The sequence below is a fragment of the Phocoena sinus genome, chromosome 11 (assembly GCF_008692025.1).
Source record: "Phocoena sinus isolate mPhoSin1 chromosome 11, mPhoSin1.pri, whole genome shotgun sequence".
NCBI classification, from domain to species: Eukaryota; Metazoa; Chordata; class Mammalia; order Artiodactyla; family Phocoenidae; genus Phocoena; species Phocoena sinus.
Genome location: NC_045773.1, coordinates 20,205,776 through 20,224,427, shown reverse-complemented (window position 1 = coordinate 20,224,427; position 18,652 = coordinate 20,205,776). Strand labels below are relative to the sequence as shown.

At 37.9% G+C, this 18,652-nt stretch overlaps 1 protein-coding gene across 1 annotated transcript in view; it reads right to left on the bottom strand.

Moving 5' to 3' along the window:
- The window catches only part of MDFIC2 (MyoD family inhibitor domain containing 2), a 99,686-nt gene that overhangs the window by 43,544 nt on the left and 37,490 nt on the right, over window positions 1-18,652 (bottom strand). The window lies entirely within an intron of this gene.

Genomic DNA, 18,652 nt, shown 5'->3' with positions numbered 1-18,652 from the left:
GCTAACCTGGTCTTTCAGTCAGTTCTGTTCAATTTATATGAGTGAGAAGAGGGGACAAAAATTTATGTGTATTGTTTCTACTCAATTTCTTTCATGAAATTTACCCCTTTCATGTAGATATTGTGATCCTGACTTGGAAGATTTTTTTTAAATCCAGATGATTTTCAGAGTTTCATTCTTCTCCAATGTCACTAGTTAGTTAGGCATGGTCGATTTAAGGTTAGGATCCAGTTGGGTCTGACCTCTGAGCCCTCCCTCTCCACCATCGGGAATGCCATACAATTAGGAAGAATGTTGACCCTTTGATCTCAAAGCATATTTCCAACAAGTCAACTGCTTTGACATTCATAGCTTGGCATTATTGTTTTCAGGAAAATTATGTTCTGGGGAGGAGTGTATTGCTATATAGGGAGTTTGAGATTTGAATTTGGAGACATGAATTCTAGTCTTGTGATTTGTTTCCAGTAAAGAGCTCTGGGATTATGCAACTCAATCTTTTTAGATCTTAGTTTCCTCCTCTGTCAAATAAAAGATATGAGGACTGATCATCTCTCAAGTCTATCCTAGTCCACTTGTACTGGTAAGCGCTTTCCAGAACCCTGTACCTCCAATAGGAGAGATGGTAACACCTTGTGTTATGATTATATGCTATATGCAGTGATGTCTTGTTTAGTTCAGTATTTCCCAGCAATGAGCCCAGCGTATGGCAAATAATAGATGATCAATAAATATCTGTTGAATAAATAAATGAGGGAAGGAAGTCTATTTGTGTACAGAATACTACTTTTTATATATTTTTTTCAACTGACCAAAGGAGTGATCTTTGAAATTGCAGAAAATACCTCTAATTTTGCTGGTGAGAAGTAAAAATAAGCTAATGGTAGATTTGAGTACTACAACGTTCGATCCATCACTGTGGATTTTAAAGAGGACTTTCCTTTAATTCAAAGCTCAAGATAAGCAAAGAGTTAACTGAAATTTTTCAAATGGAGACGTACTTTAAAGTATAGAATGGTCATTTTAGGTGGCCATTGTAATTCAGCTTTTAAGGCTTGGTAACTGAGCCATCTTGGTGAACCTTCTGTGTGAGTGAAGTTTTCCTTAATCGGCTTTTCCTATATTATTTCATCCTGGGAAAGAAAAGCAGTAGCTGAGCCAGAAACAAGCAGGATAACAAAAAAAGGAGTCTGTGGCCAAAGCAACAGAATTACTTTTCTTTTCTTTTCTCTCTCTCTCTCTCTCTTTTTTTTTCCTTTCACTTGTGTTTATAAAGGAGAAGTAAGAAACATAATTTTTTGTCTTTGTTTAGACATTGGACAATACAAATCACAAGAACATTTATTTTTGGCATCCTATTTTTTAGGTGTTCTTTGGGATTTGGACCCTACTTTAAAAATATGTGTTTCCTAGCCCTTCTTACTGTGAAACTCCTTGGCAATGTAAACAGATGCACTGGTTGGCTTTTAATTCTGACACCAGACTGTCTGAAATAATAGCTCTAAGAAAGTGTGAATTCTTCATTCCTCAGTCTTTAATTATAAGTACTTAATTTGTTTCTCTTTCTACTGCTGACTATCATACCAATCTGGTTTATTTTTTATCTGGCTAAACATGGTACACCTTAGAAGCCCCTCATTTTGAAAAGTTTATTCTGCATGGGAAGACAAAAACAAGCTAAAAGTTTGAGTTATTTTCATATTCCAGGTCACATCACTGTGACAACTAAGATGTTAAGTGGTGTTCTAAAATTTTGAGTAATATAGGCCTTTAAGATGACAGAATTAGGAACTTGATAAGCAGTTTGAAAACACTGAATGTTTCTCATAAAAATTGACTCATCATTTGAAAAATGAGCCAAGTTAATAGCTAACTCATCTTGACCTTTCACAGTCAAAGATATTCTTCATTTTTGTGTCCACCATTTTTTACATCTTATAACCAATTTGCCGTCACATCATTTTTAGCCATGGGACTGACTGTGGTGATACTGACTTCTCTAATTAGATGAGGTACCATATATGGCACATTAGCCAAAAAAGTCATCAGTTGCTGGAAGTGGGAACATTTTTGAAGAATTGCTAGGTCTGAGCTTTCTGAATATTGTCATATTTCCACTTTTAAAAGTTCACTGTGTTGAGATGTGTTTTTATTTTTCTAAGGGCAAAAATAAGATCAAAGAAAGACAGATCCTTGCTGGAACTCATGATAAACATAATGAAGAAAGTCTTACGTTGTTCCTCCAGTTGGTTTCTTTCCAAGTTTATCTCTATATATGCATTTACATTTTGAGATACTTTCATCATTTATTTTGGAGCCTAATACTAAAGATGTTAAATCTCCTTTGTAAATATGATGGAAAGAATGATTATGGTTAAAATGTAATGTGCTTTAATTTAGGTTAGGAATTGTCAAGCCATTATTATTATTATGTCACTTTCATTCTCGTAACAATCCCGTAAGCTATTATTATTACTAACCTCATTTTAGAGGTGAGGAAACTGAGATTTTATCCAAGTTCACAGAGCCAGGAAGCTGTGGAAGCAGGGATTTGAACCCAGGAAGGGTTCCTGCTTCTGCTAGACTTTACTACTATTAATTTACCTAATGTTTTACACACATGGCCCCATTTAATCCTTCCCCAAAACCATTAATATAAGGACTATTATACACCCATTTTATGGATGGAGAAAGTGAAACTCTGATAACAGAATTTGCTCAGAGTCACTCAGTTTGCCCATCTCACTAAGTAGGCGAGATCAGCTTGGAAGTGAGGTCTGCCTGATTGCAGTAAGCCTGTGCTCAAAACCTTTATTCTAAGTTGCATAATAACGTTTATCTAGGGCTTCAGAGTTTACTCTCTAAATCTAGTAGAAAGCACCACAAAATTCTTTGGTGTGCAGTGATTGAGGTAAACTATTTTAGGTGCCAGAAAGACTTTAAGATAAAGGTAAGGGCCAGTGAAGTAACTGCTGTTTTTGATTTTTTTTTTTTTTAACAGTGATGAAAAGGAGTCTTGGGGGATACGTATTTCCGGTGGTAAAAGCAGAGGCTGGGGATTTGGGCTCCTGGGTTATCTTCCTAATTCCCTTTCACATGACACATCATCTAATTCATTTGCCTCCAATTTATCTCCCCTAAAATCAAGTTGGTCATGATAACATCTCTTCAGGAACTGTGGGAAAAAATGATGGTGACGTTCTCTTGACCTTTTTGCGAAAAATGCAACCACTCTTTTGTCCATTTTTTACTTTTTTCCCATGAGTCAAAAATTTGTTTATGTGGAATTAGAGTTTTGAGAATATGAAGTCTCAGTGGCCATTGGGTTCATGACCATGCTTTAGGGCAATAGCTCGCACAGCCATGATAGCTTCTAAGTTGTTTCCTGTTTCCCTTGGTCTTACTGCAATCCTTGCCAAAGCTTCCCTTCTCCTCTGCTGCATTAGTAATGCAAAATGAAATTCATTGTGCCCATTATATCTGTTAAATGGTTTCCATTTTAACTTGAGAAAAATGTATTGACGTTCATGTGTTTGGCATGGAAAGTGTGTGTATCTATCGAAGATAGCAACTTGTCTGTTGGAATTACAGTGCATTATGTATAATGCTGCTTTTAGCTGTGCATGTACATTTCCTGGAATCTTATTGTGTCAGAGCTTGGAAAGTTTACACAAGCATTGGTAATCTAATTTTTGTCTGGTGGGTGGCTGTGGAAATATGGAGTATTTAAAAAAGCAAATGTCTTGGCCATCTGTGCCAGGCAGGGGTGTCTAGTCAGGTGGGGTAAAAGCACTCATCAAAAAAAGGTTTTAAAAATATTGCCCCAGGTCTAACCTAAATATTAATTTCCCAAGAGCAGAAAGATGTAACAGTTACTGTAACATGGTTTTGAGCATATTTCTGGTTATTCTTTTTAGGTGTTCTAAATTGTAAGGTGGAGGAATCTGTTTTATCTTCCTCCTGCCTCTTAACAATAATCCTTCTCTAGACTATATTGTTTCCTATGTCTTTTGTCTTCTGCAGACATGAGTCTTTGGCTCATGAACATCTTGTTAAGGTCTGTTGAGGATTAGGGGCTGTGATACAATTTTCTCGCGGAGTCTTTTGATTGGAGATTTTTCAGTTGGTTTCTCTTGGAGGTCTTTGAAATGTCTTCTCTCAAGCCATGATTTTCATTTTTCTTTGTTCTCCTCAAAATTGGGGTTGTATTTTGCTCCACTGTTCCTGGGGTCTAGGTAAATGAATTGTATTATTTAATAGGCGAGTGTGAAATCCTGTGTGCAGTCGCTGGACTGCTCTCTGCCTCTCAGAGTTGCTAAAATCCTGCTCACTGCCCTGCTGCTGTACTGTGATGTAGTTTTTGTTTTTTAGCGTTACGTGTATTTCAGTCAGCCATCTAAAGCCGGGTTTCTTAACTTCAGCACTATTGTCATTTGGGGTGGGTAGCTCTTTGTCGTGGAGGGTGTCTGTGCACAGTGTGGTGTGTAGCAGCGTAGCTGGCCTCTACTCACCAGGTGATAGTAACACCTTCCCCCAATGCCTGCAGGTATTTCTGATGTCCCCTGGGGGGCGTGAAATCACCCCATTTGAGAATCACTGATCTAAAGCAAGGTTGAAAGACAAGGCTGGCGTGATGTAAAGGAATTTCCATAAAAAGCACTGAACTCAGGCAACGCAGTGACAATGCTGAGAGAGCTTTGTGTCTTGGAGGATATATGGAGAAACTGTATCACACATCCCTGGAGAAAATACTGTAATAATTGTCTATAGTTTCTTAGACTGAGTAACAGAGGAGGTAAGGGTCACCTTTTAAACTGCTTTGCTTCTGATCTGCTAATTATCTCCTCACCCTGTGATGCCTTTTATCTCCTCTCTAAGCAACTTGACTCACACAAGGAAGATTCTAATTCTTTGCAGATTTTCACCTTAACTACTTTTCTACCCTAACCTCCCTGCTCTTCTGTTTCCCCCACTGGTTTTCTTTGGCTCCAGTGGGAACATGGTGCCCATTTATTTCTTTAATCCACTTCACCACCTAATAGTACATTCTCTTCTCAGGATGAATTTTAACAAGATGCTTTTTACTCCATAATACACTCCAGTAAAGAACTAATGTTTACCGCAATGAGTATCCTCTATTCCAACTGAAAAGCGGAGATGCCGCCGACCACTGCCGTTGTTCACTTTTTTCTCCCGTTTAACTTTTTCTCAGTGCCGCTTTGAGTGAGTTACATCTGTTATATTTAATGGCAATCTCATGGGCTTGTCCGAAGGGCATCTATTTGCTACTGAAATAGCACTGAAGATAACATGCGAACGAATGAAGTCATCAGATGTATCTGATGATAATATGGAGGTTATTTTTTTATTTGTTTAAATGCTGTGAAAGCTGTGGAGGGATGCTAACAAATCTATTTGATCAATATATGGGATGTGAAAAAGAAGAGGAGACAAGATTGACTGATGAATAAAATGAAACTGACACAAACAGGCTGACAGCCAGCTGTAAGTCTCTTTAGGGCAAATGCAATTAACTTAGAATAATAGACTCAAATTTGATGGTTAGAAATGCATTTTTATTAACAATCACAGGCTGAATCATTATGCTCTTATGAATAAAATGGTACTTACATTTCGTGCATGTGTGTGCATGCATATATAAATATATATACATATGTCTCTCTACGTATATATCCGTGCCTCTCACATTCCTATGTGCTCTGCTTACAATTTGGGTGGAAAAGTTGATTTTTAGAATAATGTACTTTAAAAAGGAAATTCATTCATAAATTGTCTCCGGGACTATAAATTCTGAATATTCTCCCAAATTACATATATAAAAATCATGCTACTTATCTGGTGCTATTAGACATAAAGCCAGTGAGCCCTGGTCCCAGAACTGCTGGTCCTTTGGGGATTTGGAATTGCAATCAGGGATTTACAGATTTCATTTTGAAGAGGAGAAGTCATTACTAGAAACCTAAGCTCATTTCCTCTCCTTTAATAGCTATTTTAAATCATTCATTTAGAAAATACATTAACTATTTAGGGTACTTGCAATGCGTTTCTCTTGGCATTGTCTGCATTTTTTTAAGAGTTTTTTTTTTCTAAAATTATTTCAAAAAAAGATGAGAATTAGAAGAAAAAGACCAGATGACTTTTGGGTGATATAAAATTACTTTTGCATAATATTTCCCTCTCTCATTGCCTAAGAGGAAACAACTTTAACAAAATATTAGAATATTATAAGCAAACTTTTTAATGCCATAGAGATGAAAAAAAGGTGTGTGATCCTTGGAAACTTACAAACTGGATTTTAAATATGGTTAAGGAATGGCATATGGTTGATGGCCTCTTTAAATGAACTTGTTAATTTAAATCAAAAGCAGCTTTAATTCTGTACTACTTGCTTAATATTGATTCCCACCTTAACTAGGAAGTGGATAAAAACGGATATGAGATTACAGGAAAAAATAAGGGACCTTAATTTCTACAAAGAATTCAGAATGTGGAGTCTTGCATAACCCTGCAAACTCCTTTAGATACATATTTTTTCAAATGCAAAATAAAGCTCCCTGAGTTATGTAATTGCTATTCTTCAAAAGGACATCATGAAGGTTGACAATTTAAAATGTACTCTTCCTGTCACCATCCAATTTTGTAAAATGTCTGCTGATGGTGTAAAAAACAATCTCTGCAGAAGAGGGCTGCCACTGCCAGTTTAGGACACTGGCTTTGTTATTAGCGTAGGCATATTAGATCATCCTCTTGCTCTTCCTGCCTGCTTTGTTCTTTTGATATGGCAAGGAACTGAAATTGACAACAGCCTACATTTATATAACAATAACTTGCATTGTTAAATATATATGTGTAGATAGACAGATAGAGAGTTCTTTTATTCCCCAAAGATATCAAAGTTCACTACACACCATGAAGAAAACCACAGAAATATGCAGATGCTTCTGGGGTGAACCATGGCAACTATTTAAAAGCATAGAGTATTGACAGCCTCAAGATTCTGGAATAGTTCATAGTCTTTTTTAATTTCGGCTATTTTTACCCCTTTAGAAAATTTCTGTTTTCTTCAGGAGAAGAGAAGGATAAAGGTCACATTTTGTTACTTGTGTGACAAACCAGAAATAGTTTAGGAAAGTGAGCTGGGAACTCAGCTGTCCAAGCCTGCAGGCTTGAGAAACAATGCTGTGGTAAACACAAGGCCGAGGAGACTGCTTTGTATCTCAGTCACTGTGTGATCCACTGCGTTCGTTAAGACCGCATACAGTGCGCTCAAAGTGGGGAGTCTGAAGATTGGATGGGCACCCCTATAAATAGGGTTACCATGTTAAATTAAAAAATACCAAATGAAAATACAGGATGGCCAGTGAAATTTGCATTTCTGGTAGATGATGCAAAAATTTTAGGAGAAGGAGGTCCCACGCAATATGTGGGACATACTTAATACTCAAATCGTATGCATCATTTAGCTGAAATTTAAATTTAACTAGGCATCCTGCATTTAATCTGGCTATCTTCACCATAAAAGCAAGGCTTCGTGTACTGTTTAGAAAGCAGATTATAATTGGGCAAAGAAGGTTTTAGAGAAAAGCCGGTAGAACTTTAACTTTTTCTTATCCTTACAACAGCCTTACCATCTTAAAGATTGTAAATCTCTTTCCTCCTCACAGAATAGTAATGCACAATATTATGTTGAGACATGACTCTCCGCTCAAAAATTTGTAATTGTAGGTCCTGGGCAGAATATTCTTGAACAGTGTAAGGCTTAGGTCCTATCATAATAATTGGTGTCTGTCTGTCTCCCTAACTGCCATAAAGGATAGATAATTTTTTTAAAATGTGTTTTCCTGGGTACCAAATATGGAGCCAAGCAAATCGTAGGAGTTTAATCCACACTGCTTGAATGAATGTATTCCCTCACCATTGAATTGATTTTCTCTTTCCTTCTAATTTTTTGTCATTTCCCTCCTTTTTCCGACATAATGATAATATTTCCTCTGTAGTTGAATTTCCATTTTGAGATATCCTTTAGCCTGCATAGGGTGAAATGTCATACCATCTTAGCAGTAGGGTATAGGCAATATTTCTTACAAGGATGGAACTAGATTAGATCTGGAAGGTTGAGGGTGACTTTCATGGTGATGGGAGACTTAGTGAAGTAATTTTTTAAGGCCACCAGGAAAGTTGTATTATAGAAACATTTAAGTTCAGATATTCAGCTATACTCTTGGGCACTTCGTACGTATTCTTTATTACGAAAAGTATATTATCTGTTGTGTGAATGAATGAAGAATTTTCTTAGAGGACTTTTTTTTTTTTTGATGTGGACCATTTTTGAAGTCTTTATTGAACTTGTTACAATATCGCTTCTGTTTTATGTGTTTTGTTTTTTTGGCCACAGGGCATCTTAGCTCCCCGACCAGGGATGGAACCCACACCCCCTGCATCGGAAAGCAAAGGCTTAACCACTGGACCTCCAGGGAAGTTCCTCTTAGGGGACTTTAAGTATATAGAATTTTTATCTTAGGCACTGTACCAAGTTCTGAACCACAGACCCAAGCAGCAACTCCATTGTATTAGAATTTTGATATATAACATTATGTCTCTTTTAAAACTCAGAATTTTGTGACTCTTTAATAGCAAAAGGTAAATCTTTTTATCCCCATCATCATTATCATTGGTTTTGTTCCTGTTGTATACACGCTATGGGCTCTTGCCAAGGAAGTATAAAGTGAAAGAAGTGTGGGGTGAGGGAAGCAAGAAGTAGAATGAGTTAGAGCCTTAAGAAAGATTCAAGGTCACAAGCATGCAAAATGGAATTATGGTCATCAAGAAAACAGAAACTGGAAGTTCAACAAGAACAAAAATAACATCAACATTTTTTTTCTTAAATGTAAGCTTCCATCTATTTTCTGTGATAAAGAGATGCTTACTCGTCTTTTAGATTAGGTTAGACATTACATTAACAAATAAAGTAGAATTTTCAGTTAACTTCTTCAAAATAAAAGTCCAAACAAGCCAGTTTAATCCATCTTTATACTATTTGAAGGGTAGGGAGGAGAGTGCTAGAGGACATAGGCTAACATTTACTAACATCTACTGCATGCAGGCACTGTGCCAGGCAGTGGGAATGCTAAACCATAATCTCTGACCTCAGGACTCTTTAACTCGTGATCTAGTGGCAGAGATACCCAAGGAAGTGAATGATTGCAGTGTACCGTAATTAAGTGCTATAAAGACAGAGTATATTGTCCAGACATGGTCCCGTGTAGAATCTTATCAACCTTCTAAAGCAATTGCAAGAATGTCTTCACTGGGGAGATAATGCTTGAGATGGGTTCTGAAGAATTACCAACTGGCCAAAAAAAGTGAAAAGACATTTTATGTAGAGGGCACAACAGTTGCCAAAGTGTTGAGTCTGAAGCAGCATTAGAAGCAGACTGGTTTCACTGGAGTATAGAAGTAATTCCAGGAAATGAGACTTAAGAAATAGGCATAGCTCAGAACTTGGAGGCCCCATAAAGTTTAATATGGTCAAATTTAGAAAGAGAATGCTGGCCGCAGATTGGAAGAGACAAGGTTAGGTTAGAAGAGCAGTGTTTGAGCTCTTGCAGTAGGTAGTTCAGGTGAGAGGTAATGAAGGCTTAAACAAGATGTCAGTTTCTAACTGGAGGTGCACAAGATGTAAGAAGCCAAAGAACTAAACATTCTGAGGAGTGGAGATAACCCTGCTCAGCATCAAACAGGATGACATTGAGGAGGCTGCCGTATGTGATAAGTTTGCTGATGGGGGCCTATGTGACTCAGAGGAAACGATACCAAGAGAAGGAAAGTGAGTCTCCTTTGTTGATGGTAAAATCGGTCACCTTTAAAGGAAATGGGATAGGTAGCTTCACATGCATTATTCTAAGTGACAGCTTCACAGCCATCTTTCCCCCCCCGCCCCCCCCCCCCCCGGAGTTTTATCCCATTTGGCTGAAGAAGAACCTGAAGGTCAGAGATGTTAGATGTAATATTGTAAACTCACAGAGCTAGGAAATGATGGTGTGGAGCTCCCTGCTCAAGTCCATCCAATCACAAAGTCCCTGATCTCTCCTTTCAATTGCACAGGCTCGGGTTCACTTCAGAGTGATGCGCGTGTTTGGACCACGTTGAACAAGCATTTAATTCCACATCAGAGACACTTTAAGTAATCTCTGCAGGAGTTTGAAGTGCTTTCAAGAGGTTTGTGTCTCTACTATTTCCTAACCAGTTTGAGAGGCCAGAAATGGATTCATTCATTCTTTCACTCAATATTTATTGAGTGCCTTCTTTCTTATTTTAAGTCATAATTCGGAGCTACCTCAGGCTTTAGTGTCTAAGGGAAGGAACTGCTCATACTGTGCAAATATGAGCATTGGTTTGGATACAGTTGAGGAGATGCCGCCATTGTTGTGACCCCCAAGTTCCAGGAGAAAAGGGAACAGAAAATAATTACGTTTCACATTTTCCCTTCGTATCTTTCTTTTTGGATGAATCATCCTTTTCCCCTCCCTCTTTCATGACTGCCCCTTTAGGTCTTAGTGAAATTTTCCCTAAAATATAGTATTGTAGGTGCCCCTGCTGTGAAAATGTAAAGAAATGTAGTGTTTTTGGCGATGGGAGAGTTGCCAAGTCCAGAGTACCAGCACGGTGAGAGTCATCCTCTGTTGATTTCCCCCTTCGCGTTTTTTGGATGGTGATGAGACACTCGTGCGGCATGAAGCCTGTTTGCTCCTTGCTGTACTTATTTTGTTAAGATTAGAGTTGCTAAGATACGGTAGTCATTTCAAATTGTAACTGCTGATGCCAGTGGTCATAAGATAAAGAACTAAAATTCCTTTATTTGCTAAGCCTAATAAAAAACATTCTTGAGGGGGTGAAGGAGTTTTCTGGCAAAAAAGTGAGCAGTATGCCAAGTGGCCTAAGTTTTAGCACATAAAATTAGATCTTCTAGTCCAGCTGATGTTGAGCTATTTCCATCAGAAATCAAGAAAGAACTTCTGCCTTCGGGTTGTTTATTAAATTATTGTTTTTAAACAAAGGAATGGTCAGGTTGTGCACATTTTGTGTCCCCTCTTCTATTTAGTGGTTTAAGCCAAGGGATTTCTTTTTCGGCCTGTTGGTAGTTATTCTTCTCTGTTCAGTAAATATCGTGAGGGATTTGAAGTTTCAACATTTTCTCGCAACTTCTTGAGTCGGGCCCCTTAATTCTTCTCATTTCGTGTAGCTAACGCCCTAAATCTCCCTTATTGTATTTATTAATTCTGCTCTCGTAGTACATAATTTATAAGTCGCTTGTAGCTTTATTGTTGTCAATGACATTATTTAGGTAACTGAGAAGGTACCACACCCTGTGTTTCAGATTTAATCATTATTGACAAGAAAGCATTCTGTGTTTTTCTTCATAATGAATAATTTTTTTAAAAACTCAGAATGTTTTCCAACCGAATTCAGTCAATTCTGGGACATTCCTCTGAGCTTCTAGGTAAATATTTTCAACTAATACTTAAAAGAAAAACCATTAAACTGTTTGGGTGGAAAAATAGTCTCAGAGCAGCCAGTTTGGCTAGGTTTATTCTATGAATGTGTGTAATTTCAAATTACTGTATGTTTTTATTTCACAAAAATTTCCAGCTTCCCCAGAACACTTCAGATGCTAATATCCAGAGTTTCCACTGGCAATCCTTTGTTTGTCCTGGAAGCATCTTGCAATTTGGGACCAAGAAAATACTGTGTTCCCTTTGGATTTATAGACATAAACATATGTATTTCCTCTTGAGCACACAGTTCTTTTCAGGGGAAGCCAGGTTTAATGGGCAGGTTGTCAAATAATAAGGATTCACCAAAACTACATAGCACGTTTGGCTGAAGAAGTGATCTTTGATAAAATTTAATCTATTTAGAGAAAGATAAACTATAAAATAGTGACTCATCCCGATGTGATTTGATTAAAAGTAATATTTTGTGAACTCACCATTTAAATGCCTTTCCAGAGAGACCTAGAAACTGTGTTGTGTACTGTGGAATGTATTCACTAGGCCGAACTTCTAATACCCAGTGGAGCCTTATTCCACAACAAGCCTGTGGTTAATTGTAATTCCATTAGAGAAATTGCAGAAAGGTGGTTTCTGCCCACATCTTTGGAGACGGACTGACTCTTCAGGTTCTGTGGTTATTGCTGTCTCAGGATTTTGAGATGCCAGCCCTTTGTAGTTTCAGTTCTAACATCTGAGTTCTTAGAACTTAATGTCCAGAAGGTACAGTCATTTACCACAGTCTTCAGCCTTCATATTCTAAGTTGGTGGCTCATCTTTGCCGTAATAAGGGCACCATCTGAAATTTTATTTTATCTGTGTATACTGAGGTCTCAGATTATAGATATACCGTGTCTCTACTTTCATATAATAGTGGGTGTATTTAGATTGATTTATTGGTCTAAAATTTTCACTCCCCTAAAAAAGTATTTTCCCTGCAGAACATTGCTCTGGCTCATGATGGGTGGTGGAGTGTACATCGAGAGTTTAGTACTGTGACTTGACTGGGCAAAGATAAGGAATGAGATGTGAGCAGCGTGCTTGCAAATGCGGGCTCCTGCCTTTTGCATTGAGAATAACATGCCTAAAAGTTGCTGGTCCACGAATGATGAGAGGCATGTGGGGCAAAACGGGACCCAGCGTGCAGCTTTGAGCTAAGCCCTACTGTACCCAGCCTACATTAGCCAAACTGTAGCTGACTCATAGATACACAAGCAAGAAATAAATGCTCATTGACATTTGACCCTGATATGTGGGGTAGTTTGTTACATAGTATTATTATGGCAGTGTCTGACTGAGACACTATGTCCGATTATAGTTCCTTAACCTGTGTCTTCAAAACAACATTCTGCATAGGTGACCGGGTGAAGGAAGACATCTACTCTTAGGTCTTTTGGTTCTGTGCTACCTTTAAAGCTGTTTGACTTCAGCTCCATACAGATTTGAAACATTTCAATAAATTTATGAGTTATGTGTAAATGATCAATGCCCAAACCTCTTTCTTGGTGAAATAGAACAAAAGTGAAGATTTTTACAGGCTCAAAATAATTTTTGAAATGGAGCTACACACAGTCTGGGTGTAATTCTTACCCAGTATACCACATAGGTTTAAAGTATATGCTGTAATTGTCTACTGGATTATGGTGGCACGTACCAGTGGTCCATAAGCCTTTCACAGGTACTTCTACTTCATTTGCATGAATGTGTGACCTTTTTTTTTAATGGGTAGTAGAGGAGGGGACAAGTCTTAACTGAGGGTATAAGCTATTATAGTAATAGCTGGCAAATGGATTATTGAACTAAGTAGTTCGCTTAAGGTAGATTAGGGAGTAATAGGTTGGAAGTATAATTCAAGTGTTTCAATCTCAAAACTTAAGCAAAGACAGGCAAAGAACGTAAATCAATAAAGTGGGCCAGGTGATAGGAATGGGACGTGCCTGGTAAACTGGAGAACATGTACCCCATTTACAGGAGGTGGGTATTTGGCTCTAACTAGTTTTGTCATGCAGGCACTGCGTTGTCTTTGAACACCTACTACGTGTCCAAAACTATTCTAGATTCTACAGATACAATAGTAAACAAAACAAACAAATCTTCATGGGATTAATATTCTGGTTCATGAAACAGACCATAAAAAATTAAATAAGTAAAATGAAAAATATTTTGGATGGGTATAAGTGCTAAGGAGAAAAAAAAAAAACCAGCAGAAAAGTGAGGCAACATAAAACATCCGACAACACTATGCCATAACCCATTTTAGAGAAATTTGAAATTCTTGCATCAAATAAACCTAAAAGGAAGCATTCTGTTCCATGAGATGAAAATATTTAAATATATTAAAATCACATCTAAAAACAAAACAAAATCCAGAAGCTTTTCTGTTTTGCTCATTGGTAAAATGGAGCTAGTTCAGTAGAATTAAAGAAGAGGGTTAACAAATACAGAGGTAAGATTCATTATGAATCTGTATAGTTTGATTCAAATAGCAGGAATTTAGTAGGCATGTTTATATTTTTAATATTCTTTTCAGAACGTTAAAATTTTTTGGTAATTATACATAACAAAACCTAGTTCCAATTACACACAAAAAATTGTATGCTAAATAGTGATGATAAAACATTAGTGTCAATTGCATGATTTTAACAGCTGTAATGCCTGTTTTTGAATTCTCTTGGATTTAATGGATAAATTAAAGTCATATTTTAAGACTACTTAAAAGACTCCTTTTTTAAAAAGCTCAACCCCAAACATTCAAAAATTGCTTATTTTTATTCAGTCTGTGCAATTATTCTCAAGTATTATTTTGTTTTATACAAGTTTTACATTATTATAAACAGATGTGAGTATGACCTGAAATAATATAATCCATCTTAGATACAAAGGATATAGAACAAAAATAAACTCTTTTGGGGCTTTCCTTCTGCTAAACATTGGAGAAAATTAATTTTCACGTAGAAGTCTTTGGAACAATAAATACAAGTCTATTTTCCCCAATGGTGAAGTGGCAAAGGTAGTTGCACTTAAAAACCAAAATGTGGAAAGCAATTTTCTTCTATGAAATCAGTAATTACGAAGAAGTTCATTACTTAAGTTTATCACAGTGATAGAAAAAGATAGTCTGTTTTTTGAGATTACAAAGTGAAAATTAGAAGTCCTATCATCACTCAATCACTCTACCCCAATGGTGATGTTCAGTCACTTCCTGCCCCGTAGTAGTTAAATTGTGGGTAGTTTCTTGTGTTTTTCTTTACATGATTTCTGCATATATAGCAGTTCCCTTTTTTTTTTTTGCGGTACGTGGGCCCTTCACTGCTGTGGCCTCTCCCATTGCGGAGAACAGGCTCCGGACGCACAGGCCCAGCGGCCATGGCCCACGGACCCAGCCGCTCCGCGGCACGCGGGATTCCCCCCCCCTCCGCCCCCTCCCCGGACCGGGGCACGAACCCGCGCTCCCTGCATCGGCAGGCGGACTCTCAACCACTGGGCCACCAGGGAAGCCCTAGCACTTCCCATTTTTATTTTATTTTATTTTTTATTGATTTATTTATTTACTTATAAATTAATTTATTTTTGGCTGTGTTGGGTCTTTGTTGCTGTGCGCGGGCTTTTCTCTAGTTGCGGTGAGCGGGGGCAACTCTTCGTTTCAGTACACGGACTTCTTGTTGCGGTGGCTTCTCTTGTTGCGGAGCACGGGCTCTAGGTGTGTGGGCTTCAGTAGTTGTGGCTCGGCTCGCGGGCTCTAGAGTGCAGGCTTAGTAGTTGTGGCACATGGGCTTAGTTGCTCCACGGCATGTGGGATCTTCCTGGAACAGGGCTGGAACCTGTGTGCCCTGTATAGCCAGGCAGATTCTCAACCACTGCGCCACCAGGGAAGCCCTCATTTTTATTTTAAAAATGAGAGCTTATTATATGCAGTGGTCTTTATTTTACCCTTTTTCTACTTTAACATTTTCTTTAATGATTTTATAATATTCCTCTGCATTTGACCAGTAATATGGCATTTAGCTTGTTTCCTATAGTTTTATAATACAGTCAGCCCTCTGTATTTATGAGTTTCGCATCTTCGGACTCAAACAGCCGTGAGTTGGAAATATTTGGGAAAAAAATTCCAGAACTTTTCAAAAAGCAAAACTTGAATTATGTAGAGTTTACACTGTATTTACAACTATTTACATAGCATTTACATTGTGTTAGGTATTATAAGTAATCTAGACATGATTTAAAGTATATGGGAGGACGTACATAGGTTGGTTATATGCAAATACTATGCCATTTTATATAAGGGACGTTAGCATTGGCAGGTTTTGGTGTCTGCCGGGCCCCTGAAACCAATCCCCTGTTAATACTGAGGGAGGACTGTAGTAATTTTTGGAATGATTGGGGAACCAGCTTGAAGAAGAAAGAAGTGCAGATGAAAGTAATGGACCAATTAAAGGGAAATAGTTCAATTAACAAAATAGTAAACTGGTTCTTAAACCATGCTGCGTCTTTGGTATCAAGGAAGTTATTTTGAGATATGTCATTACAAGAAAAGTAAAAGAAATTTAAAAATTTTACTAAACTACAGGATAAAGAGTAGATTATACTAATGACTGATACATTTTTTTTTATAAAACAAAACTATGAAAAATACTTTGTGATTTTATGGGTGTCACCAGGCACACAAATAAAAGGGCCATAGATGAGTCTAAGCTGTTCTTGACATTTGGTTCATAATAAGCAGATATGGAACAAGTGTGTTGGTTCTGTGATTCAGGAATAAATAAGCAGTCCTATTCCTCAACTTGCCTTAGGTACCCTCTGAACACGGGGAACTGGGACAAACACACACCAATTGGCGGAAGCCTCTGTCGCTTTGGGAATTGCTTTAACTCCTTGGTTATGTGTAAATTGTGGATCCTGAACATGTTGTGGAAAAAAAATCTTAATTACATGGAGAATTGGTAAAAATTGTAAATATGTGATTTAAAATAAGGATCTATCCCTTTCTCTCCCCATTAGAATTGAACCAATTTACAGGTAATAATACCTCCTGGAATTCATTTTTAGTGCGAATAGTAATGAGAATTCAGGGTTCTAGGTGATGGGGCAAGAACCAACAAGGTCAAAGAAATTTATCTATTAGTTTCCCCTAGTGTAAGGAACAACTTTTTGAGGCGGGTCCTTGTAATTCAGATGGCAGTGTTAAAGCAATTATATTATAAACTGTTTGCTGCTGGTAAAAATAAAGCCACTTTCTGGGAATCAAGATAACATGTGTCAAGGAGGCAAGGATATACAATGGAGAAAAGACAGTCTCTTCCATAAGTGGTGCTGGGAAAACTGGACAGTTACGTGTAAAGGAATGAAATTAGAACAGTCCCTAACACCATACATGAAAATAAACTCAAAATGGATTCAAGACCTAAATGTAAGACTGGAGACTATAAAACTCTTAGAGCAAAACACAGGAAGAATGCTCTTTGACATAAATCACGGCAAGATCTTTTTTGACCCACCTCCTAGAGTCATGGAAATAAAAACAAAAATAAATAAATGGGACCTAATGAAACTTAAAAGCCTTTGCACAGCAAGGGAAACTATAAACAAGATGAAAAGACAAGCCTCAGAATGCGAGAAAATATTTGCAAACGAATCAATGGACAAAAGATGAATCTCCAAAATACATAAACAGCTCATGCAGCTCAATATTAAAGAAACAAACAATGCAATCCAAAAATGGGCAGAAGACCTAAATAGACATTTCTCCAAAGAGGACATACAGATGGCCAAGAAGCACATGGAAAGCTGCTCAGCATCACTAATTATTAGAGAAACGCAAATCAAGACTACAATGAGGTATCGCCTCACACCAGTTAGAATGGGCATCATCAGAAAATCTACAAACAAGAAATGCTGGAGAGGGTGTGGAGAAAAGGGAACCCTCTTGCACTGTTGGTGAGAATGTAAGTTGATACAGCCACTGTGGAGAACAGTATGGAGGTTCCTTAAAAAACGAAAAATAGAGCTACCACATGATCCAGCAATCCCACTACTGGGCATATACCCAGAGAAAACAATCATTCAAAAAGACACATGCACCCCCGTGTTCATTGCAGCACTATTTACAATAGCCAGGTCATGGAAGCAACCTAAATGCCCATCGACAGACGAATGGATAAAGAAGATGTGGTACATGTATACAATGGAATATTATGCAGCCATAAAAAGGAACGAAATTGGGTCCTTTGTAGAGACGTGGATGGACATAGAGACTGTCATGCAGAGTGAAGTCAGAAAGAGAAAAACAAATATCGTATATTAGCGCATATATGTGGAATGTAGAAAAGTGGTACAGAGGAACCGGTTTGCAAGGCAGAAATAGAGACGCAGATGCAGAGAGCAAATGTATGGACACCCATCGGGGAAAGCGGCAGGAGGGGGATGGGAGTGGTGGTGGGATGAATTGGGAGATTAGGATTGACATATATACACTAATATGTATAAAATAGATAACTAATAAGAACCTGATGTATAAAAAAATAAATGAAATTCAAAAAAAGAGGATAACATGTATCTCTGTTACAGGTTCTCTGAGTCATACAGAAATGTGCTCATCATTTGAGAGACATGGTTTGGACTTCTTATTAACCCTCTCTATAATGATCCAGTGTATAAACTAATCTCTAAGGTTTTTTTAAGATAGGATACTGGACTTCCTTGGTGGCACAGTGGTGAAGAATCTGCTTACCAATGCAGGGGACACGGGTTCGAGCCCTGGTCCGGGAAGATCCCACATGCTGCGGAGCAGCTAAGCCCGTGCACCACAACTACTGAGGCTGTGCTCTAGAGCCCACGAGCCACAACTACTGAGCCCGCGTGCCACAACTACTGAAGCCCGTGCACCTAGAGCCCGTGCTCCACAACAAGAGAAGCCACTGCAAGAGAAGCCCACGCACCGCAACGAAGAGTAGCTCTCGCTCGCCGCAACTAGAGAAAGCCTGCTTGCAGCAACGAAGACCCAACGCAGCCAAAAAAAATAAATAAATTTATTAAAAAAAAAAAAAAAGATAGGATGCTGATGGTAAACTGTAACTATTAAAAGC